Source organism: Cetorhinus maximus, chromosome 3 (genome assembly GCF_964194155.1).
Source record: "Cetorhinus maximus chromosome 3, sCetMax3.hap1.1, whole genome shotgun sequence".
NCBI lineage: Eukaryota > Metazoa > Chordata > Chondrichthyes > Lamniformes > Cetorhinidae > Cetorhinus > Cetorhinus maximus.
Genome location: NC_135881.1, coordinates 131,000,971 through 131,026,442, shown reverse-complemented (window position 1 = coordinate 131,026,442; position 25,472 = coordinate 131,000,971). Strand labels below are relative to the sequence as shown.

The following is a 25,472-nucleotide window of genomic DNA, read 5'->3' as shown; positions in this document are numbered from 1 at the left end:
GTAATCTATAACCACATCTACCAGAAATCTGGGTATGAGTCTCATAATATTGATGGTTGGAAAACCACGAGGAGCATAAAATTGAATTTTCAACATGTGCTTCTACCAATCAAAGCTCTGCAGTGGGAGAGTACTTGGATAAAATTACCCTTACAGTATCATCTTTATAATTAAAAGATAATTCTTAAAGCTGATACACCTCAGAGTATCACTCAGTAAAAGTCACACACCTTAAAACCATGGCACATTCTGTAGAAAAAATAAATCGTGATTGCTTTAATTTAATGCTATCTTTAGACATGAGCTCAAATATCCCACTGACTAAATGTAAAGCAATTAAAAAAAAAATTGCTAAGCCAGTAAAAAAGCTTCCAGTCTGTGATAAGCACGCACCAGGAAATAATTCAGCCAAATCAATAAAAGGTTTTTTGAACCAATCAAATTGCTGTTAAATTTTTGTACACTTTTCGTCACCATTAGCTGTATACACTCAGTTATGTGAAAAAAGCCAAACATAACTAGCACTTAAAAATTAGTAAAATGGTCCACAGAATTGCACCATAGATGATAGAAATGCCTGAAAGAAGTTTCCCCTTCTCGGGCCTTTCCCTTTGCCTGGGCCAGGGACCAGGGGTTGAGATGTGCTTCAATTTCAGCAAACGTCACCTACACTTTAGGTAATTGGGGAAATCCAGTTTCTGTTGACAAATTCAATGGCCAGGATTTTCCCGTTGGCGAGCGGGGGGCGGGGCCCGCTTGCCAACATTGGGCGGAACTCCCAACGTCACTGCGCCCCATTTAAATTTTCAGGTAGGCGGAGGCTCAGCAGAATCAGCTGTGCTCCCGCTGATCTGTCAATGACCAATTGAGGCCATTGACAGAGTCATTAAACTAATTAATGGACCTGCCCGTCCAACCTTAAGATTGGCGGGCAGGCCAGGAGCCCTGGCGGGCATTAGAAAAAGCATGAAACCTCATCCACGGACGGGATGAGGTTTCATGCTGGTTTTTAAAAATGTAATTTAAGTGTTATGAAAAGGTTATGGACATGTCCCAACTCAGCTGACAGTGTTACATGAGGGGACATGTCAGGGAATTTTTTTTTTTCTGTTTTTCAGATTTTTTAATGTACAGCCAATCTCCTTGAGGCAGCACTTAGCCTCAGGGAGATGCGCGAAAGAGCGCACTCTCGGCTCAGGGAACCCCCCCTCCCACCCGCATAGGGAGCCCAAAGCACTTCTGTGCGGACATCACGCTGGGCGGGCCTTAATTGGCCCGTCCATGTAAAATGGCGGCGCGCCCCTGATCGGGAGCGCCGATCGGAGGCACGCCTCAGCGCACCCGCTCTTAAACTTCCCCCCCGACAGAGGGAAAATTCTGCCCCATGTGTATAAGGCAGGTCCACCATCCAATTTGACAGAAATAGAGAAGTTGAAATTATATAGCACCTTTCAGATCCTCAAGATCTCCCAATGCATGCCCAATGAACTACTTTTGAAATGTTGTCAATATTATTTTGTAGACAATCACCGCAGCCAATTCACACCGACCAACATCCCACAAAAAACAAATGAGCAAATAAGCAGTTTTGGTGTTGATAGCTGAGGAATGAATATTTGACCAGAACTTCCTGCTCTTCTTTGAATCGTACCAGGGGATCTTTTACATTCATCTGAAAGGATCTTAATTTAACAACATGTCCAAAATGCAGCACCTCTGAAAAAGCAGCACTGCCTCACTAATATGTACGCTGAGTTCATGGAGGGAGTGTGACTTGAACCTGCAATCTTCTGACTCAGAGGGAAAAGGACTATCAATGAATCAAGCTGAGATGCGGTTTCTTTCCTGACTGAGGAACAATAATACTCAAAGTGTACAGGGTACCTGTGTGATTTGGTTACCAGAAAGAAAATTGACAAACAGCAATGGAGTATTCCACAGTTTTTAAGGAAGATTTCTGAGCTCACTGTGCTTTTAGGATGGGGTTTTCGGTTTCACTGAGGGCGGGGGGAGTTGAACTTTGTGCTTGAGTTGGAGGAAGATGTTTAAGAGGGAGTTCGTTGTAAAATTTGTACAAGTCAGTCAGCCAGACCTGGGCCATGATGAATAACCAACAAATGAAGTTTCAAGAGTGGGAAAATTAGCTTCTGGTGGAGTGCTGTACCAATGACAGTTTCAGCAAGAACAATAAAAGCCATTGGGGGAAACATAGAAGGGTAGAAAAATATATTAAAAACGAAATACTGTGGTGCTGGAAATCTGAAATAAGAACAGAAAGAAACTCAGCAAGACTGACAGCATGTGTGTAGAGAAACTGAGGGCAGCATACTCCCCTCCCCATCGGGAGGGTTGTGCGGGGGCGGGTGCAAGCGGGCGGGTTCCTGATCGGCGCCCCCCAATTGGGGGCGGCACCATTTTACGTGGGCAGGCCAATTAAGGCCCGCCCAGCGTGATGTCCGCTCGGAAGCGCTATGCGCTCCCTGTGCAGCCGGGGGGGGAATTCCCTTAGCCGGGAGTGTGCTCTTTCATGCATGCGCACGAAAGAGCGCACAGATCTCCCTGAGGCAAAGTGCTGCCTCAGAGAGATCGGCTCAAGATTCAAAATTTCATCTAAGGCAGAAAAAAATATTCCTGACATGTCCCCTCATCACATGAGCTGGGCCATGTCAATTTCCTTTATTTAGACATTTCATACAAATTTTAATACCCTCATGAAACCTCATCCTGCCCGTAGATGAGGTTTCATGTTTTTTTTGAAGGCCACCTGGGCTGTTTTCCTGCCTGCCAACCTTAAGGTTGGATGGGCAAGTCCATTAATCAGTTTAATTACTTTTTTAATAGCCTTAATAGGCCTTTGGCTGCACGCTCGCCGAACTAACAATCTAAATGGCGCGGGGATGCACGCCCGACGACACCCCACATCATTTTACGCGTCGGCGAGAGGGCCCCACCATCCACTCGCCGACCAGAAGATGTAGCCCTGAGTTACCGTTTCGAGTCCATATAACTCTTCTGAAAATATATTCTTGGTCATGCAAGTTAATAAGAAAAAGGAAAGTTTTGGGGAAGAAGTGTGACAGATCCTGCATTTTGCAAAAAGTATGTATTTGTGAGAAATAATTCAGAAAAGGGGGTGTGTAATCGGCTTTCTTGGCTATGAGGTCATTTCTGAAAAGTGACCCAATGACTTGACATTGCTTTGGGAATAAAAGCTACGTACCTAGAAAAGGCAAATAAAACCTAATTGGGGAGTGAGGAGGCGGAGGGGTGTGATATAATGTTTCAGCCTGTTGTGCTGCAGCAGAACACAGACATAGATCTCCTGGTGAAGAAGCCAGGAAAGCTGGAAAGTTCTCTCAGGGAAAAATTTTCCCCCCGTTGTGGGGAGAAGTATGGGAGCAACGTGACATCCGCCAGGAAGCACAGGCGGGGGGGATTCCCTCAGTTGGGAGCCTCAGAGAGATCGGCTCCGAATTAAAATTTTCAATAAAAATGATAGGAAAATTTCTCTGACGTCCCCTCAAGTGACACTGTCACATGAGTTGGGACATGTCCATAACTTTAACTGAAACCTTCAATAAAAATTTAAATATCCTCATGAAACCTCATCCCGCCTGTGGGTGTGGTTTCATGCTTTTTTTGAAGCCCGCCAGGGCTCCCGGCCTGCCCGCCAACCTTAAGGTTGGACGGGCAGGTCCATTAATGATTTTAATTAGTGTCTTAATGGCCTCAATAGGCCGTTGACAGGTCTGCAGCTGCGCAGCTGACTCGGCTGCACCCCCGTCAACCTGAAAATGGAAATGACGCAGGGTGACATCGGGAGTTCCATCCAACGTCATCCCGCATCATTTTACATGTCGGAGAGCGGGCCCCACCCCCGCTCACCGAGTGGAAGATCCTGCCCTAAGGACAGTTCAGACAGACTGTGAAATAAGGCTGTGAAAATGACAGTGGGTTTTCCACCTGAAAGAGATCAGGATGGGGACTGTGAAGCTGTGAGCATCAGGCAGCTAAGGCAGGAGGTTGTCGCACAGCTGGAAAGAGACAAAAAAGAGTTGATTCCGGGAGCAAGTATTGTGTGGATCTGGAAAAGTGTGCCTTTGGGTGGGCATTTGTACCTGTGAAACTCAGCTCTTTTTGGTCTCCTTCACCAGCTGTGCCTGATGTTCACAGCTCTGAAGAAAGGTCATATAAACTCAAAACGTCAACTCTGTTTCTCTCTCCATAGATGCTGTCAGACCTGCTGAGTTTTTCCAGCTTTTTCTGTTTTTGTTTCAGATTTCCAGCATCCACAGTATTTTGCTTTTATCAAACCATTCTCAAGGTAGGTCTCATCTAAATTGTATGATTCAGTGGATGCACACAGTTAGCTCCTTACTGAGGGAGCGGAGGCTGGGAATCCAACATGGAGTCAAGTCAGACAACAGGCCAAAGGGTGGAGAGCCAATGAATGGATGATAGTGGGCCTCAATATTTTTGTGGTCCCACAAAAATCACCATACAAAATCTTTTGGGGTCATTTTCTTTATGAAGTTAGACAACTCAACACCTGGTATTACGGTCAGGAGCAGGTGCAAGGCACACTCCACCCACTGACAAATGAAATGCCTCCTTAGAGCTGGAGCACTAGCCACCCATTTTGAGGCCCACCAGAAAATGACATTGAACTACTTCCGTAGCCGATAAATGAACTGGTGATTTTATTTTCCAATGTTTAACCGCTTGCCTATCAATTTACCAGTATAACTGGCAGACTGTTGTTAAAAATCACACCCATTGGGCAGGATCTTCCCCCCGTCAGGGGGGTTGTGCGGGAGCGGGCGCGAGCAGGCGGGTTCCCAATTGGCGCCCCCGGTCGGGGATGTGCCGCCATTTTACGTGGTGGGCCAATTAAGGCCCGCCCAGCATGACGTCCACCAGGGAGCACTTTCCCTGTGCAGGCTGGGGGGGGGATTCCCTGAGCCGGGAGTGCGCCCTTTCACGCATGCTCGCGAAAAAGCCCACAGATCTCCCTGAAGCAAAGTGCTGCCTCAGAGAGATTGGCTCAGGTTTGAAAGTTTCAATAAAGGGGAAAAAAACTACTGACATATCCGTTCATGTGACACTGTCACATGAGCTGGGACATGTCAATTTCTTTTATTTAAATATTTTATTAAAATTTTAATACCCTCATGAAACCTCATCCCACCCGTGGATGAGGTTTCTTGTTTTTCAGAAGCCCACCTGGGCTTCCGGCCTGTCTGCCAACCCTAAAGTTGGACGGGCAGGTCCATTAGTCATGTTAATTACTTTTTTAATGGCCTTAATAGGCCTTTGATAGTTTGGCGGGTGTGCAGCCGATTCGGCTGTGCGCCAATCAAACTGAAAATCTAAATGACGCAGGGTGCCATCGGGACACACGCCCGGCATCACCCCCCGTCATTTTACACGTCGGCGAGCAGGCCCCGCCCTCCCCCGCTCACCGAACAGAAGATTCTGCCCATTATATCTGAAAAGACCTATATCATTGAGTGGCTGTAAGCTGTGTAATATTTTATTTCTTATCCATCACATAATGTATTGCTTCAGTAAACTTGCTGCATTATGCTAATGGAGAAACTGTTTCAGTGGGACTACAACTGGACTGCTTTAAGTATTAGAAACTACAGATCTCAGTGTTTACATTAGCAATGCTATGGAAAATCTACTTTTATTTTTATAATATTTATAGTGCTGGAAAAACAAACTGAGAAATTTGAAGTAGCTCTTTGGCATGTTATTAATGAATGCTAGTTTTAGTTTTGTACTATCACGTATTTCACACCAGTTTGTTACATTACAATAGAGGATGATTATGGGTACATTTAATGAGGTAAATGCCTACATTTTATTGTCCTCAGGCGCAGGTGGTTTAATCTGATTTATTATATATTTATGGATCTCCTAGGGTCATTCTTGTGCTCTGCCAGAAATGTTTGAATTCACCACATTATTCCCCAGACTTGCTTAAACATTTCAGCGTTTCCACTAACACATTTGTAACTGAGCCATCAACTCAATCCTTAACACTGGTGACATGTGAATTTGTCATTTTTTTCACTATCACCTTTCTTGCCACTAATAAACAGGATATGGCTAGAATGGTTTTGTGTAGCAAGGTTTCATTTCATTATATGACATTTTCAAAATGTCATCCAAAACCAGCAAAAATTGCTTCATGTAATCCTTTGCCGATTACATACAGATTACTACTGCATATTCTAATGAGTATTTAGGCCCTTGGAAGGATATATGTCAAAATGCCCCTTTGTATGGCATAGCACCAATTAAAATAAAACTCTTACAGTAAAAACTAGTAAACTGCGATTTATTTCAAACTACATACAATTTGCCATTTCCAATATATATCATGTTCCATTAATTGACTTCAAAGTCCATTTACTGCTGCACTCGTGTCTTTATCCAACCTGTTAAGCCCACGTTACATGCCTATAAACTTATGAGGAAAATGGACAATTTTACTTTTAAAAAGCAGCATGGAATATGGACAATTTACCTTGACAAGATGGACTTCAGGGGGGTGGGAGGTGGAGGGTGTCAAGAAGTAAGAAGTAACCTTCTTTTGTGGCTTCTGTACAGACAGGAACTGGGCATGTGTCTGGGAAGTCATTAAAATGTAAACAACCTTTTTGAGGACATTCCATTGAAGAGACATCAGAATGCAGCAGATCATGAAGGAGTTAACAGTTACGATTATCTACATGTTTATAGAAACTGAGATACAATTGTTGCCCAGACTTGGTGTCTGCAAATTGAAAACCCACAGAGATGGGTGTGAGGGAAACCACTTTATCACAAGAAGTTCAAATGGCTGAAATTCATTCCCCATTGTGTAGACAATGGGAACGTCAATACTGTGGTCGCATGACAGAGACTGGCTCATGATGGGAAATATCTTATTATTCACAAGGACAGCCCAGAGCAGCCAGTCTAGAACATAAAGGTTACTGAGGGAAGCCATCTTGCCCAGCAAAAGGAATGGCCTTGCATTGAAAATCCATCACAATCAGAGAAATGGGGCTAATTTTTTTACCTGCAGATTATATTTTTCACAGGGGCTCAACCACAACTTCAACTCAGAAAGCTAGAAACTTCTTGTTGCTTGGAGTAAACCTTTGTGAGCTTATCACCAGAAACCTCCACTCTCCATTTTTCTTCAATGAACAAAAAGAGAATTCTCAGGTCTGCAATGTGTCCAACTACCATCTTGAAGAACTAAAGTGATAGTGATTTCTCAGACTCTTCTAAAGATATCAGTGCATGCTACTTTTTTTTGTAATTAGGCCCTTGGAAGGATATATGTCAAAATGTTCTTATGTGTGCATACCTTTTGTGAATAAAGAGTGGGTGATGTGTTTACATTTCAAGTGTTGAGAAAATAAACATTTATTCTTTCCTTTAATTTAAACCTACAAGAAAGCCAGTCTTGTGCCTGTTCTTGAAAGTCACAGCAGTCAAGGGATTAAAACATTTCTTCCTTTAAAACCCATCTTATTGTGATCAATTGAGAGATGGAAAAAGGGATATATTATCCGACATCTCTCCACTATCTGTAACAAACCATACAGGCACAAAGTTTTCCAGATCTTTGAAAATCCCAATTTGTGCTGAGTTATCTAATCTCAACTGGACTGATGGCTGTACTCTTGCAACTGGCCTCAGCACCCACCTGAAGTGTTGGGAGGGGAACATCTTTCTACTCCTAATCAATAACTTGTGACCCCTGTTTGAAAAATACCTGTAAGGACATTGAGCGAGGCAAAGATCAGCCCACCTGTGATGTCCCTGTAGTTGATAAGCCTGTTGATGCTCACTGTCAAGTTATGTTTAAGACTTAGAGCTACTTGAATCAAGTAGGGTGACCATCTCCTGTCGAACTACACCTTAGAAAGGATGAGTAGATAAAATTTTAGCAAGAAAAGGAAAAAATATTGGGCTGGAATTTCCTGAAAAAACAAATGTGAACAATGCACACCATCATTAATGTGCAAATTGTGCAGTCACTTGTGGCAAGGAAGAGGTACCCTGTGAATTGCAAATCTCCCTGTGCCGCTGGATGATTTGTGCCACTCCACGATTAGCCTTACAAAAACATAGCTCCGCTTAACCTCCCTATGAGTTTCATCAAGTTGTTGTATCTTCACATTAATTGCCCATTCAAGTTGCCACAGAGAGTCGTGTAGTGATTAATAATGAAAGTGTTCTTTAATGACATTATCATTGTTACTGACAGATAATCAACCTCTCCAGCCCAGAAAATCAATAGTTTAAACTGTGGCACCTCATTCCTTCAGGTTATGAATTGTTGGAGATCTTAAAACATTTAAATGCACTTACTCACTTTTCCTTTCTGTTTTGTTTTTCTTATCTTCCTAATCCAAACTAGCTTTCCCTCTCTTTGGAAGGGATGTTATCTAAACAGATCTGGTTGCCTTGGGCAGGTAGAGGGGTCGATAGCAGGTAGGGAATCCATCTGTAATTGAAGCGAGCTTTAACTGAGACATGGCATAACATCCCTCCACAAGGTTTCCCAATCAATCACAGAGGGTGAGTGGGGTGATGCACCACATAGTCAAAGGAAAAACTTCTAATTAAGGGAACCTTGGTAAGGATCAGAATAGAGGAACATTGATTCCTGAGGCTTCAGCAACCACAAAGAAAGACTGCCCCCTGTATCCTGACTCTTACCTGGAGGTTCGGCTTGTAGATTTGAGGGACTAAGATAAGGTGATGATTTCCAAGCATGGGAGGAAAAGGCCAGCCTCTCAAACCATGAAGGCATGGATAGCAGTGGCAAAGAAAGTGAGTAGTAGTCCCTTGAACTGGAGACAGTGCCCAAAGAATTTCAAAGATCTCAAGAGGGCAGGAAAGGTGAGTGGACATAGTTTCAGGCACCAAATCCCATACTCTGACTTTCTCAGTGTTCTCCTGGACAAACAACACTACTCAGAACAACACATCTTGCAGCCCCACTTATTCCTCTTCCTCCAGGCACCTGCTCATATACCCATCGAAATAGCAAACGCTCATACTCATCTTCATCTTTGTGCCAACTCACATCCATATCTGACAGTCACCCTCCATAAATGTTGCCATTCCCTCCTCTCTGCACAATCCACTTATCACACTCACAACTCTGTTTTCTCACCTTGCAAGAGAAGAAAGCACAGAACACCAGGGAAAAGCAGATATCTGAGAGTATAGCTGTCAGTGATGGCCACTTTGATGGTCACTGGCAATGTGTGCCCATCTGGTCTGCTGGGAGGGGGGGGGGGCCTTGTTCCAGTGGGGGTGTCAGCAACGGCCTACTGTGAATGCCCGAGCCTGCTGAGACACAGTTGCTTACACATGTCGAGAGAGTTTATCCTCTGTCTACGTACCCCGTGCTGGCATATCACCTCCTTCAAGCTGCATCTTTGTGTCCATCCCCTCTGTACTGTGTAGTGGCATGTGTCTGAGGAGAAAGCAGTTGCTACTGTTGCTCCTGTTGCTGCTGGTGCAATTCCTTTTGTTCCTCACCAGAAGTCCATTGTAGATCTGCATAAGTTGCTCCCATGCTGCAGTGATGATGCAGGCAAGTGCAGATCAAAGCTGCGAATCAAGGATAGATTAAATGGCTTCCAAGGAATGGGAAATCATCTGTCAAGCAATGCAAGTACACTTTCAGAAGAAGTGCTATGAGCAGCAGCTTTTGATCCCGGCAGGGCTGTAGCAATAAGTTACACTGAAGTAGCACTCCCCACTGTGCTCTCGCCTGGTTGATCCTGGTGACTTCCACACAGCTTGGAAAACCTGTGCACTGGCTGTTAAAGCCAAAAAGCTGGGTTAAATGCTGAGTTAGTGGGGATTGAAATTTCTTACTTCACAGCTCCACAAGGGTTTGTCACGCGCCTGCAAACTCCACCTGGGTTAAATCTTGAAGTGGGTGTGATCATGTCAAGTTTCCAACCCAGCACCACTATTCATGGTTATAACCCCCACTACCCTGTCTGCACCTGAATCCACCTCGCCACCCCACCAACCCCCCACTTCTTGTAGTTAAAATTCTGCCCTTTATTTCTCTTTCTGTTTTGGCATTGAATTCACCTACTCTAAATAACCTTCCATTTCGGTCCTTTCTCTGTTATCTCTCAGTCCCGAACCTCACTGGTCAAGGAGATACGCTGCTGGGCCTGTTATTCACCGAAGTCCCAGGTCCCTCGTTGCCCTCACCACGCTGTTATCCACTCGTGGTTCCAACCACTTACAAAAAAAAGGCAAGATCTAACTAACACCAGCTTTGTTGACCTGGGTTTTGCAATCAGTGACAATTAAAGTCCATTCGTCATCCTACATTTACACTTGCCCACAGATGTTTGGTGAGCTTTATATACTGTGACTTGTGGTAATTAGAAACCCAAAACAGTGCTGTGCTCTCTACAGGGGATTTGGGAGCTGTGTGAATAGGGAAAGCAATGGCATGTCTCCTTAACGAATCAGATTGGTGAATTCTTCTCGAGACATGTTAGCCCAAACTTTAGATCTGCAGCACCCATTTTTATCAACACTGAAATAGCATCCATGGATCATGCATACGCTTCTGCTGCTGGCTGTGCCAGACACCATTTTGGGGATGGTATTAACTCATTTAGCAGAGAGCGTCTGTTGGAAGTACACAGAGGAGGCAGATTGTGATGCTAATTTTGGAGCTCAAAGCCCTCTTTCAATCTTGCAGAGCTGAACACTCATTCAGTAGCAAGAAGGATCCACAACCAACGCTATTTAAAAGAGTTATCAACTCCTTTCAAGTTGGTTGCTGATTGATTTTTATTTCTCTAACTGGAATTGGTGGTTTCTGGAGTTGTTTAAAGTTACTAAAGTCTACAGGGAATGGAATGGCACATTTTGAAGAACTTTGTCCTGATTTAAAGGATTCTGTGTAGGCCACTTGTTCCCAGGCATAGATTCAGCAGTTTGCAGGCCCTTTGATCTACAGCATGACAGCGCCAATAAACAGATAAACAGAGGTGACACAGAGCAGGACAAATTGCTGGAAGAGGAAGGAGCAGGAGGGAAAGAAAGGGCCCCAGCAGGAGGCCATATCCGCGCAGGGTCTTTAGGGAGCAATTTTCCTACCGTACCTCAGCGATAAGCTGGGTGTCTCTGTTGCAGGAAGGATGTCCTCACTAAAATTTGCCGACTGCTGCAGCTACAACTGCAAACTTAGAGCAGGGTGAGAATGGCATTGCCAATGGCTATGGTGATGACCATAGAGATTAACATTTGTATGTCTGGCTTCTTCCAGGCTGGAGCTGGAAATATTTACAATACCTCCCAATTTGCCACCCAGTGTTGAATAAGGGAGGTCATTGATGCACTGTATTCTGAGAGCTGAATACATTACAGTCTCTCTTGACAGAGAGAAGCGGGTGGAGCATGCATCTGATTTTGCAAGGATCGCAGGCTTCCCCATAGTACAGGGTGCCATTGATTGCATACACACTGCTTTGTGGGCATCAATTCTCAGGTTTACCACAACTGGAAGGAATTCCACTACCTCAACATCCAGTTGGTATTTAGCTATACACATTGTATAATGCAAGCTAATGCCTAGTAGCCTCACAAATGTCAGGACTCCTTCATTCTGCAGCAGCCAACTGTGCCATCTGCTACGAGCCACCACAACAAATCAGAGGGTGGATACTAGGTGGCAAGGGCTATTCTTTGGTGACATGGCTCATCACTCCAGTGGGTAACCCACACACACATGCACAGTGCACATATAAGGAGAGCCTTGCTATCAAAGGAGTATTGACTGAACACACAAGTGGGATGCTTGAACATTTCCACTTCCTGGACCTCTCTAGAGGAGCCCTGCAATACTCAGCAGAATGTGGGTCATGATTCATTGTGGTCTGGTGCATGCTGCACCAAATTGCCCATCATAAGAGGACAGCCCTTGCCACCAGTGATAAAGTGGCCAATGGAGGAGGAGGAAGAGAAGGAGGGAGGGTGTAAACAACACAGCACCTTTCTGGCAGGCTGTCTGCGCTCAACTCATCCAATTGTGGTATCAATGGATGCAACTCCATTTCCCTCTTCACCACCAATCCCATACCTTACTTTGTCACTGTGCATCAGGGCATCAACTTAGCCACACTGCAAATATAAAAATCAGCACAAAATAAACATTCCAAACTATAAATGTAGATCAAACATTCCCATACTGCAAAGAAATGTCAACTAATCACGTTTATGCATCCCCTTTGTGCCAGTCATGTGGTGCCTTTGCCTGTACTAGTGCTTCTCTGCTGTGCTACCTCAGTAACTGCAGGGTGGCTGGTGAAAGGCTTCTGATTTTCACTGGAAGAAACTGTAGTTGGCCTTGCAGGACAATCTCAAGCAGCTCTGGCTCTTGAAGGCCCAGCTGAGGACTGCAGCACCTCAGTATATGTGGCAGTAGTCCGAGCTGGATGGCTGACATGCAACAGCAAGGGCACTGGCAGAAAGGCAATAGTGGGAGGATGAATGTCACCATTCCACTACCATTAGCTAGGGAAGCGGCTCAGAAAAATAAACATCCTGTGATTTTTTTAAAATTATATCAAAGGTGCAACAGAGAGAGAGAGAAGTGTGTCAGTGAGTGCAGTGTAAACTATTCAAGCAATATGGCTGTCATGGTTGAATTGCTGGCAGTGTTTTCAAGCTGTGAGATGTGAGTTGAGGCTTGCAGCACTGCCAAGTCTATGTGATGAGGTGAAGCTATAGATGTCAGCTATGAGTCATGATTGATAGAGATTGTTGAGGGTGAGTAATGTGGGTGTGGTGCATTGAGCAGTGTGTGAGGCTAGTGCTGCAGTTAGTGGGATATGGCATTGAAAGATGCATTTACTGATCTTGACCACTCGTGTGAGGCCATTTAACTTCTTGCGGCAAATGTCTTTGGGGTTAGGGTCTTGACATTGATCGGCTTTCTGGTCCCACTCTCTTCTGAGAGTATGACTGAAGGGCTTCCTGGTTGCCTTTGGATGGATGACATCTCTCCTCTTTGGCACCTCCTCCATCAAGGTCTCCAGTGCGGCATTGGAAAATGTTAGAAGCTGTTCTCTGCCATGTTGAGCCATTCTTTCCCAAGTCAAAATCACTTTTAGGATGACTTTCAACCAAGATGGCTCCAACCAAAATGCACCTCCTCTTTCAGAGGTGCAGGCCAGTTTTAAGTAGTACAGACAAGCTTGAACTCGTACAGATCTCTCATGATTTTGTGCCTCCTGCTCAGGCTTTCAGGCACTTGGCTGCGCAGTTTGAGCTGGCTCCACTTTACAATTATTTAAACAACATTTACATGCTGCAGGCATTGGGAGCATCTGGTTAATTATGCATTCTGATCCCTACAGCTGCTTTCAGCTCTTATCGAATTTCCTGACCACAGAGTTTAAACCAGAAAGTCTAAGTTAGAACAATTAACTCAATTTGAAATCATGTACAAAAAGTGAAATGAAGAGCAGGAAAGGTAGATGGATTAACAAAGGGAGAGATAAAAAAAAACTTAGGGCAGAATTTTCCCCCGGCGGGGGATTTGTGCAGGGGCGGGGGCGGGGGCGGGCGCAGACCTGATCGGCACCCCCTATCGGGTGTGTGCTGCCATTTTACATGGGCTGGCTTTTTAAGGCCCAGCATGACGCGTGCACCGAAGCTCCCTGTGGGGCGGTGGGGGTGGTTCCCTGAGACAGGAGTGCACTCCTTCGCGCGAAAGAGCTGCCTCAGGGAGATCAGTTTAAGTTTTCAAAACTTTAATAAAGAAAGATAAAAATTTAAGGACATGTTCCCCTCATGTGAAACTGTCACATGACCAGGGACATGTCCATTAATTTTATTTCAAAATGTTAAATCATTCGTGAGGCGTCAACCTGCCCTGGGCTCTTTGCCTGCTCGCCAACCTTAAGGTTGGACAGGCAGCTCCATTAATTATTTTAATTACTTTTTTAATGGCCTTAATAGGCTGTTGACAGTTTGGTAGGCGCGCAGCCGACTCGGCCGAACTGAAAATCTAAATGACGCACAGTGACGTTGGGATGCACGCCCGTCGTCACCATGCATCATTTTATGCCTTGGCGAGCAGGCCCCGCTCACTGAGCCGAAAATTCTGCCCTTAAGAAGAAAAAAATTAAATCTCCAAAGCAAATTAAAGTCAAAGGGATGAGACTCAATGCTTTTAAACATTACCAAAATGATAGCAGAGTGGTAATGTTACTGAAATAGTAATCTAGCAGCCCAGACCAATGCTGCAGAGGCATGAGAAAAAATTCCACTGACAGGAAAGACCGACAAGAGGTGGTGACACAGTAATTGGGAGGGATAGTTGCCCTGAGAGTTCTTGATCTTGATTCCAGATCCCATTAAGTCTTATGGCATCACGTCAAACACAGGCAAGAAACCTCCTGCTTATTACCACACAAAGCCCTCCTTCTGCTGATGAATCAGTACTCCTCCATGTTGAAAACCACCTGGAAGAAGCAACTGAGAATAGCCCGGACTAACTGTACTCTGGGTGGGAAAATTCAACACCCATTACCATTACTGAGTGAGCCAGTCAAGTCCTGAAGAACATATCTACCAGGCCAAGCTTGTGGCAGGCAGTGAAGGAACCAACATGAGGAAAAAGACCTACTAGTCCTCATCCTCACCAAACTATTTGTCACAGATGCATCTGTCTATGACAATATTGGAAGAAGCATAGGAGAGGATGCCAGGATCAGCAGTATGCACACCTAAAAATGAGGTGCCAACCTAGTGAAACTTCAACCTTCATACCAAACTGCAGGGGCAGCAAACAATAAACAGAGCAAAATGATCCCACAATCAATAAATAAGATCAATGCTCTGCAGTCCTGCTACATCCAGTCATGAGTGATTGTAGACAATTAAACAACAGGAGGAGGAGGCTGCATAAACAGACCCATCCTCAATGAAAGCGGAGCCCGGAAGGCTAGTGCAAAAGACATTTGCAACCATCTTCAGCCCGATGTGCCGAGCGGATGATCCACCTCGGCCTCCTCCAGAGGTCACCAGCATCACCGATGTCACAAAATTGAACTCAATGGGATCCAGGAGGAAACACTCCACTTTTTTTTTATAACTTTTTTAATTAATTTACGGGATGTGGGCGTCACTGGCTTAACCAGCATTTATTGCCTATCCCTAACTGCCCATGAGAAGGTGGTGGTGTGCTGTCTTCTTGAACCGCTGCAGTCCATGTGGCATAGGTACACCAGCAGTGCTGTTAAGGAGAGAGTTCCTGAGTTTGATCCAGCAACTGTGAAGGAACGGTGATATATTTCCAAGTCAGGATGGTGAGAGACTTGGAGGAGAACTGCCAGGTGGCGGTGTTCCCATGAATCTGCTGGCCTTGTCCTTCTAGATGGTAGCAGTCGTGGGTTTGGAAGTTGCTGCCTAGGGAGCCTTGATGAGTTTCTGCAATGCATCTTGTAGATGGTACACACTGCTGCCTAAGTGCATTGGTGGTGGAGGGAGTGAATGTTTGTGGATGGGGTGCCAATCAAGCAGGCTGCTGTGTCCTGGATGGTGTCAAGCTTCTTGGGTGTTGTGGGAGCTGCACTCATTCAGGCAAGTGGGGAGTATTCCATCACACTCCTGACTTATGCCTTGTAGATGGTGGACAGGCTTTGGGGAGTCAGGAGGTGAGTTACTCGTTCCAGGATTCCTAGCCTCTGACCTGCTCTTGTAGCTACAATATTTACATGGATAGTCTAGTTCAGTTTCTGGTCAATGGTAAACCCCAGGATGTTCATAGTGGGGTGTTTCGGCAATGGTAATGCCATTGAATGTCATGGGGAAATGGTTAGATTCTCTCTTGTTGGAGATGGCCAATGCCTTGCACTTGTGTGGTGCAAATGTTACTTGCCACTTGTCAGCCCAAGCCTGGGTATTGTCCAGGTCTTGTTGCATTTGGACATGGACTGCTTCAGTATCTGAGGAGTCATGAATGGTGCTGATCATTGTGCAGTCATCAGCGAACATCCCCACTTCTGACTTTATGATGAAAGGAAGGTCATTGATGAAGCAGCTGAAGATGGTTGGGTCTAGGACACTACCTTGAGGAACTCTTGTCGTGATATCCTGCAGCTGAGATGGCTGACCTCCAACAACCACAACCATCTTCCTTTGAGCTAGGTATCACTCCAACTGGCGGAGATTTTTTGCCCTAATTCCCATTGTCTCCAGTTTTGTTTGGGCTCCTTGATGCCACACTCAGTCAAATGCTTCCTTGATGTCAAGGGCAGTCACTCTCACCTCATCTCTTTTATCCATGTTTGAACCAAGGCTGTAATGAGGTCAGGAGCTGAGTGACCCCGGCAGAACCCAAACTGATAGTGAATATGTTATTCATAAGCAAATACCGCTTGATAGCACTGTTGATAACCCCAGATTGCCAGAATATTGTTACAGTCCATAGCCTTTGCAGTATCCAGTGTCTTCAGCCATTTCTTGATATCACGTAAAGTGAATAGAATTGGCTGAAGACTGGCATCTGTGATGCTGGGGGATCTCCAGAGGAGACAGAGATGGATCATCCACTCGACACTTCCGGCTGAAGATTGTTGCGAATGCTTCAGCCTTACCTTTTCCACTGATGTGCTGGGCTCCCCCATCATTAAGGATGGGGATATTTGTGGAGCCTCCTCCTCCAGTGAGTTGTTTAATTGTCCACTGCCATTCACGACTGATGTGGCAGGGCTGCAGAGCTTAGGACTGATCCACTGGTTGTGGAATTGCTTAGCTCTGTCTATCACTTGCTGCTTATGCTATTTGACATGCGATTAGTCCTGTGTTATAGATTCACCAGGCTGACACCTCATTTTTAAGTATGCCTGGTGCTGCTCCTGGCATGTCCTCCTGCACTCTTCATTGGAGTCATATTTAGCACAAAGGAAGATGGTAGTGGTTGTTAGAGGCCAGTCACCACAGTCCCGGGACTTTGCTGCGCGAGTTTCTCAGGGTAGTGTCCTAGATCCAGCCATCTTCAGCTGCTTCATTATTGACCTTCCCTTCATCATGAGATCATAAGTAGGAATGTGCGGTAATGATTGCAAAGCTTTCAGAACCATTTGCAACTCCTCAGATACTGAAACAGTCTGTGTCCACATGCAGCAAAACATGGGCAAAATTCAGGTTTGATAAGCGGCAAGTAACATTTGCACCACACAAGTGCCAGGTAATGACCATCTCTGACAAGAAAGAATCTAACTATCTTCCCTTGGCATTCAACGTCACTGAATCCCACCATCAGCACCCGAGGAGTTACCATTGACTTGAAACTTAATTAGACCAGCCTTACAAATACTATGCCTGTAAGAGCAGGTCAGAGACTGAGAATTCTGCAGCGAGCAACTTCTGACTCACCAAAGTCTGCCCAACAAATCAAGAAAACAAGTCAAGAATATGTTGGAATGCTCTCCACTTGTTTGGATGAGTGCAGCTCCGACAACACTCAAAAAGCTCGATACCATCTAGAACAATGCAGCCCATTAACGCCCCAACCATCAATTAAACATTCATTCCTTCCACCACTGATACACAGTGCCAGCAGTGTACACAAGTTATACTGCAGCAATTCACTGAGGCTCCTTCGACAACACCTTCCAAACCCTGTTAAAATTTCACGTACACTTGAACGAACAAATCCTAACCTTTTCTGCTGTGTTTAGTTCGTATTTTGTATTTAAGTGCCACAACTTATGCAGTTCCATATATCTGAATGCCCAGTCTCTCTGCCGGATACTGTTACAGTGAAGCTTCTGGGGGAGCAGAGCCACTTAGACAGCAATTTCCGGGTTACCTCATTTAACTGCGTATTTGCACACACCCGAAGTTGCTGTCCAACTTACTCATGGATAATGGTGAGCTCTCATAACTTCACCATTACCCCTGCTGAAAATTCTGGCCCATTAACTGCAAACTATTGGATTTTAAAAGAAGCACACTCCTCCAAATTGCTTCAGAAGAACATGAACAGACCCATGTTAGATTTTGCATTTGCTAATTTGCTGCTTATCCTGCAAGCTTTATGTTCCAAAAGTCTCGTATATGGAATTTTACCAAATGGGTCCTGAAAATGAAAGGAAACCAGTCACTGGTGTGTTCTGTCATTCACAATTAATTGCTGGAAATACTCACGGGTAACATCACCACACTGAAGCAACCTTACATTTTTTGCAGGCGGTTTGAGGCCACCTGGAGGAATTAGTCTCACATTGCTTCAGCTCTCCACTGATTGCAGTGTAACTGGAAAATAAAATTTAAATTCTTTTTACTGCTGAGATAGATTAGGAAGTCCTGTCTACTGCTTGCCGATATTAAAAATGTAACCAGCATTCAAGTGCTAGTGAGCAGTACTCTGTGGACCAGGCCAAAGAGAGTGAATGGCCTACCCCTGTTCCTATGTTCCAATTTGTATTTCATTTGTATTTATTTGTGTTTAATCATGTATGTTTAATCACATATATACAGGGGGTTGAATCTTACAGCCCCTCCCATCGGTGGGATCGTCTGTTCCCGCCAAAGTTATTGGACTTTTGAACAACTCACTGCATTTTACGGCTCTGTCCCCACCGCCGTAAAATTCCGCCTAGAGTTCCATTTGCCTGACCAGAATAAGGTACAGGCCTGAAAATATTATCTGCTTGGTTCTAGCTCTATATTTCTGTAAAGCAGAAACAAAGAACTGGGCTTAAGATGGCCCCTTTCACAATATCAGGATGTTCCAAAGTGCTTTCCAACCAATGAAATAGTTTTAAAGGGTAGTCAGTCTTGAAATGTAAGGAACTATCCTCAGACCAATACTGGCAGATACATATATTGGGTGGAATTTTATGGCCCCATCATGGCGAGGGTGGGGCTAGAAAACGCGGCGAGCCATTCAAAAGTCCCTTGACTTTGGCTGGACCAGAAAATCCCACCGGTGGGAGGGGCCATAAAATTCCACCCATTATGTCCCAGTTCCTTTGTGTGTGCACAAATCTTTCTCAGTTTAACTGAAGAACCATAAACTAACTCATTCATCACCTAGTCACTGTGCTTCATCCATTCCAATTGATTTCTATCTGTATTTTGCTTGTCAATGAGTGTTGCTGATATCATTTTGGTACTGGCTTGAAAGAGTGACTAATTCAATCCAGAAGTTGAATTAACATTAGTCCTTATCAAAATATTATTTCAGCAACAATTTTGTATGTTAATTCAGCTTCCCTGTAGTTTTAGGACCAGTAATTCATTCAGCTCACTACCCTTGAGAATGTCATAAACACTTGGGGCAGGATTTTCCCCCCATCGGGGGCGAAGTTGAAGGGCGGGCACGCTTCCAATCGGCGCCCAAGATCAGGGGTGCAGTGCCATTTTACGTGGGCAGGCCAATTAAGGCCCGCCCAGCGTGATGCCCACACAGGAGCGCTATACACAGCCTTAGGGGGACCAGCTCTAAATGTCAAAAAACTAAAAACAGAAAAATAAAATTTCCCTTATGTGACACTGTAACATGAGTTGGGACATGTCCATAATTTTTACAAAAACTTTATTAAAATTTTTTAAAACCTGCATGAAACCTCATACCGCCCATGGATGAGGTTTCATGCTTTTTCAATTGACCCTGTCAATGGCCTCAATTGGCCATTGACAGGTCGGCGGGCACGCAGCTGATTTTGCTGCACCCCCACCTACCTGAAAATTTAAATGGGGCGCGGTGACATCAGGAATTCCGCCCGACGTCACCGCGCGTCATTTTACATCAGCGAGTGGGCCCTGCCCACGCTCGCCGACATGCAAAATCCTGCCCGAAACTCCCGACTCGGCGGCAGGCGGGCAGCTGAAACAGTAGTTGGGGTGGCCGACCCCAGAACAAATGCACAGGCTGCCGCTGTGCTCCAGCACTGTGTATATAAAAAATAATTTTTTTAAAAATCCCTCCAGCCCTCACCCCTCTCCCCCTTACCCCTTCACTCATTCCCTATGCCCCATCTATGCCAACCTATGCCAACCCATGCCCCCCACCCACCCTCCATGGTTCCTATATCCTCAACCAACTTAGTGTCCCTCTACCCACACCCCAAGACCCCATACTCCCTATGCCAACTTAGTGCCCTTTCATCCACCCCATTGCCCCCATGCCAACTTAGTGCTGGCTCATGCCAACCCATGGCCCCACCAACCACCCTTTGCCCTTTCTCCCTCCATGCCAACTCATCCAGTATCCTTGGACAGTTCCTTGACAGATTTGACATTTTCTGGATAGCTTCGATAGCTGGACAGCTCTTTGACAACTGGATAATCCCAATGAGTTTGTGCGTAAAAAGTGCATAATCATGTTCATTTTTAACAATCCCAAAAGATGCCTTACCTCTCCCAAAGGGTGCCTTACCTCTCGCATGGGTGACATGGGACCCTATCCAAAGGCGTACCCTACCACTCCAAAGGGGCTATCCAAACGCATCTGTCAAGTTCAGACCTCGTCTTTCTAATATGCACACTCTGGATTCCACATTTCTGTTCTTCCAAAATCCCACTTCAGTGGAGGCAGCTGGTGATGTAAATGGTCAGCTGCCTCCACAAATCGTGCATTGCAAACCCCAGCCCAACTCCAGTCCCGGCCCCACAAAGATGGGAAATGCCAGGATTTGGGGCGGGACGTAGAGCCACTTCCGGGATTTTTGCCATGACGGAGAGCGTCTCTTTCATGGCAAAAATCTGGGCCTTACTCTTTAAAGAGTTACTGTGTTCATGAAAAACATACATTAAATGTTCATTCAACTGTGTACAAATAACTGATGCAATAATATGTAGCATATTGGAACACATCATTGTGTAATTTGCCCATGATTTCATCATAACCTCAGGATATAAAATGATGCAGGACTCCTATGACTCCCTTGTATACCCAAGTAATGAAAAGGACAATGCTCCTTTAAATCAGAACAAATCCAAATGGCCAGAATGAAATAAAAGCATATCAAGGGTAATCACACTTCTCCATAAGAATTTTATTTTTAAAAGCAGTTTCTATATGTTTTGGCGTCAAAATAATATAACAGGGAGGTAATATTTCCACTATTCTGAATACATCCTGCTCATACATTACCAGTCTGTCATCTCCTTTGCATCTTTGAAACTAGCCAAACACGACACTGCTCTCCTGAAGGATTCATTTCAGTTTGTGAAAGGAAGAATTGATGCTGTTGGCAGTTTGGGACCTTCCAATGCACTGGGTTTCCATTTGTCCAGTGCAATACAATGAAATATTTTACTTAAGATGATTTGCTTCATTTGGCGCATTGCTCACTGATCCATCCATTTCCTTTGTGTTGCTGCCACAGTTGATTGTAACAGAAGATTATATCCCTGTATCAAGCAAAAAGGCTGACTGATTCAGCTCTGCACCAGCAGGGTGCAGGTATATTGCTATTCTGCAGATTCCTTCATGTGAAACGAATGTTACATTGGAGAAGAACATGTAAAAGAAATCAGGCTGCATCATTGCTGGCTCGTCCATGGAATAAAATTTCCCACAGGAAACTCTGAAAAGTTTAAAAATCAACAATGGTATGTGTTTATTGTGAATTTTCAGTTAGCAAGGGATATTGTGCTAAAACCCAGAATAAACACATGCCTTTCAGGTCACTATTACCATTAGCCTTTGAGTATGTGTTTACATATGCAGTATAAGTGCTACTTAGGTGTATGACTGATTTCCCCCAATTCTCTGCAAGCTTTATCTGTGCAAAAGGAGTAATTATAAAGAATTAAAGTATGAATGCTCATTTATTTAGAAAGGTAGTATTTCCTATTTATGATAATAGTACCATTGTGGATTGCTTAAACCTTTCCAGTGAGCTATTCATGCTACCCAGATTTGAGGAGATTAACAATTAACATTTATAATGTGAACAATAGGGTGCAGGCTAATAAACCACACACATTACAGAACATTGCCCTGATTATTACATATGTATTAGAACAGCCACAATTGTAATGTATTAGGAAAATTATAACAAGGAATAGAAGCTGGGAAAAGAATGGGCAGGCAACATTGAGGGAAGGCAGAAAACAAAAGAATGCTGCACTGATGCTTAGGTCTGAGAAGAGGAAGGACTGAGACTGCTGGCATGTTTGAGAAAAAGGGCAGTGGAGCGTGTGGTTTAAGGCCAGTGTCGGGACAAGCAGGAAAGTTGCAGCTGTTAAGTGAGGTGCTTGCATTTCAGTGCATGCTCATTTCTCCAGTCCATGCTCACACATCAGTCATAGCAGGTTTGAGACTCCATCACAAATATAAAATGGAAAATAATAAAAATGGGCAATGGGAAAAAAACCCATTATAAACATAGGCTCAAAATTTCATGGAGACATTGGAAAAGTATGTCTACAGTGTAAGGTTTGTTTTACACCATAAATGCCCCAGGAAATTATAGTGTGAGTGAATTGTACCATTGCGCCTTCTGTGTCATAATTTTTCAGAGTTTTTGTCCTGCTTCACCAACACCCTCATTCTGTCCCTACCCAGCGAAGTTGATGGCGATCACAAATTATCTAGACTTATGCCAGTTTTTGTGCCACAGGCTGAAAGTTAATGGTGTGGGTAGGTCGATTAAAATAAAATTAAGCTACCATTTATTAACATGGTACATATTTAGCAACTTAATTGGAGTGAGGTGGACTCGATATTTTACGATTTGCTCATAATGTCATAAAATGTATTACTATTCCTGGTTGTGATCCTCTTAACATCCCAGATGCAGCTTCTGACCCAGAATAAAAGGTTTTAGACTGACAATAGACCTATCCTAATGAAGTGTCACATCCCCAAAGTTATTCAAGCATTTTCTGTTTTTATTTCAGATTTCTAAAATTTGTATTGTTTGTTTCCTCATATTGTTGAGATTTACAAATACTTCCAGTGATTCAGAGCTATCTTTAATTTGTTATAATAACCATTGGTCACAGTGACATTCACAGTGAATAGTTCACAGCATACAGCTGGTACTTTGAACTTCCTTCCTCCCTTCACTAACACGTTGTCATTAACAGTAATGATATTTTTGTGGTTTTAAACAGAACAAACCAACTTTGCATTCACTTTTTTTTTCAGTTTTAGGCATGAGCTTATTAGAGTTTCATATTTATATGGAAGGTACACATTTCCTATTTAATGGGCATTTCTCAATACCAGCTTCAATAATTTTTCTGTCAGCGAACATAACTATAAACTCCTTGTCATTAAGAAATTATGGTTTAATTTTATTGATATTTGGTCTGTTGTCCTATTAAGTGCAACAAGTGATTCTATTTGGACATGTATTTTGTACAAAATAAATGCAGATGAAAAATACAATTCTATAAAGGGCACCAAGTGGTTTATTAATGCAGCACATATATGGGTTGGTGCTCCAGAATCAAGAATTCCTGTCTAGGGAAGCAGCATTGCACCTCTTAAACTTAACATTTAAAGAGAAGTCAAGGTCTATGTGGACATGTATTTTGTATAAAATAAATGCAGATTAAAAATAAAGGCCACTTAATTATATAACGTCTGCAACTTTCTGAAAAAAGGCCATTTCCCTCCTCCCAGTTATAATTCTTACAGTAGGTAAGCTTCAGCTGTTATGAAGAATATTAATATTTTAACATTCTCTGACTTCATTGTCCTCCTGTTCATGTTTTTTTGAACGTATGCTGTTTAATAGTGAGTAGTTAGATGAATGAGCGAACTTCAGTTACCTCTACCTCAAAGTAAAAAATATCTGTGCCACATTCCGCGATACAGAAACATTTTGCTGTATGTTACGTTTTTTTGTCCCACTTCCATATACTGTGATGTTTCTCTTTTTTACTGGACCATGAAGCTTGGGGCAAAGACTTATTAATGCAGTACGCACATGGGCTGGTGCTCCAAAATCAAGAATTCATGGGCTGAATCTTCGACTCGGCGAGCGGGGGTGGGGGTGGCCCCGCCCCCGCTCGCCGAGGCGTAAAATGACGCAGGCGCGCATCCCGATATCACCATGCGCCATTTAGATTTTCAGTTCGGCGGGCAGTTGGCTGCGCACCCACCGAGCTGTCAAAGGCCTGTTAAGGCCATTAATGAGCTAATTGAGCCTATTGAGAAAGCTACCCGTCTAACCTTAAGGTTGGCGGGCAGGCAAAGAGCCCAGGCGGCCTTCGCATTTTTCATGGAACCTCATCCACAGGCGGGATGAGGTTTCATGAATGATTTAAGATTTTCAGAAAAATTTTTATTAAAATTAATGCACATGTCCCAGCTCATTTGACAGTTTCACATGAGGGAACATGTCATAAAAATTTTTACAACACTTTATTAGACAGTTTAAACTTAAAGCTCAGCACTTTCGGGCGCGCGTTAGGCTGGGCAGGCCTTAACTGGCCTGCCCATGTAAAATGGCAGTGCCCAACCAATCGGGGGCATTGATCAGCTCCACGTCCGCCCCCGCACAATCCCCCTGATGGGGAGAAAATTCTCCCACATGTCTAGGGAAGCAGCATTGCACCTCTTAAACCATAACATTTAAAGAGAATTCAAGGATTTTACAAATATGCTGTTTCTTGAAGCCAACAGATATGATAATTAATATAAGAATATACTTTTATATAAAATAATTAAGCATTTTTAGCTGCAGGTCAATGACACACAAGCTGACTTCCTTCTTGTTTCACCTTTTGTACTCCTACACATCCAGGAAAGTACACTTCAATCTGATAAGATGTAATTTAACATTATTAGAGACAACATTAGCCAAAATCCCAGTTTGAATTCAGCATTTTAACTCAGCTAGCTTGCAGACCATTATATGAGTTCTCCTCTGCACTGTACAAAACTAATTTGAGCAATTGCTCCTCGGGGTCTCCCCACCCACTTCCAAATTCTCAAAACTTTCTCATATCCTGCCCTTTCCACCCATAATTCCCACCTTGCCACCGCAGTCTACTTCTTTGGTTTCTAACTAGGTGGCCACTGAGCCACCTAATACTGTGCCAAACCCAACAAGTTGCCCCCCGGCAGCCTGTTTGGGATGTGTAGCTCGTTAGCCCTATTTAAATTACACCCAGCCATTAATCGGATCAGGCCTTCCACAGAACCTTCCAAACAGTCTGCTTGTCTAATCTGCCAGCCCAATATTGGCCCACTTCCCTGGCAGTCTAATGAGTTGTTTTAAAAAGTAAGATAAAAGCAAAATACTGCGGATGCTGGAAATCTGAAACAAAAACAAAAATAGCTGGAAAAACTCAGCAGATCTGACAGCATCTGCGGAGAGGAATACAGTTAACGTTTCGAGTCCATATGACTCTTCATCAGAACTATGGAAATATAGAAATGAGGTGAAATATAAGCTGGTTGAGGGGCGTGGGACAGGTAGAGCTGGATAGAGGGC

The 25,472-nt window shown here is 43.9% G+C and overlaps 1 protein-coding gene across 1 annotated transcript in view; it reads right to left on the bottom strand.

Annotated features, from left to right (window-relative positions):
- pde11al (phosphodiesterase 11a, like) overlaps positions 1–25,472 on the bottom strand; it is a 320,949-nt gene that overhangs the window by 158,396 nt on the left and 137,081 nt on the right. The window lies entirely within an intron of this gene.